Below are 600 nucleotides of genomic sequence, written 5' to 3'. Positions count from 1 at the left end.
GTCCTATATATGCATATATATATGTGTGTGTGTGTGTTTATGTGTCTGTGTTTGTCCCCGCAACATCGCTTGACAACCGATGCTGGCGTGTTTATGTCCCCGTAACTTAGCAGTTCGGCAAAAGAGACCGATAGAATAAGTACTAGGCTTACAAAGAATAAGTCCTGGGATCGATTTGCTCGACTAAAGGTGGTGCTCCAGCATGGCCGAAGTCAAATGACTGAAACAAGTAAGTAAGTAAGTAAGTAAGTAAGTAAGTAAGTAAGTATATGTATAAATCTATACTAAATGGCCACTCTCTCGGTTACGACGAGTGCTGCAGCTTACTTGGAAAGTTAACGTGCAGACACGCGTACCCTTTACGCTTACCCTTAACGTAGATTCAGCGTGACACACCGAATGCGACTAAAGCTGGCCCATTGAACTACATGTACAAGTCATTTTTGCCCGCTGAGCGGACTGGAGAGACATGAAATAGAGTTTAGCGCTCAACACACGACATTACGATCTTGAGCCAAATACATTAACCACTAAGCCGCGCACCTTCATATATATATATATATATATATATATATATATATATGTATATATGTATATATG

At 40.5% G+C, this 600-nt stretch overlaps 1 protein-coding gene across 3 annotated transcripts in view; it reads right to left on the bottom strand.

Annotated features, from left to right (window-relative positions):
* The window catches only part of LOC106879221 (tetraspanin-18), a 135,685-nt gene that overhangs the window by 39,500 nt on the left and 95,585 nt on the right, over nt 1-600 (bottom strand). The gene's annotated exons all lie outside the window — the stretch shown is intronic.

This window comes from Octopus bimaculoides, chromosome 3, assembly GCF_001194135.2.
Source record: "Octopus bimaculoides isolate UCB-OBI-ISO-001 chromosome 3, ASM119413v2, whole genome shotgun sequence".
NCBI classification, from domain to species: Eukaryota; Metazoa; Mollusca; class Cephalopoda; order Octopoda; family Octopodidae; genus Octopus; species Octopus bimaculoides.
Note: the sequence above shows the minus strand (reverse complement) of the source record. Positions and strands in the feature narration are given on the sequence as shown.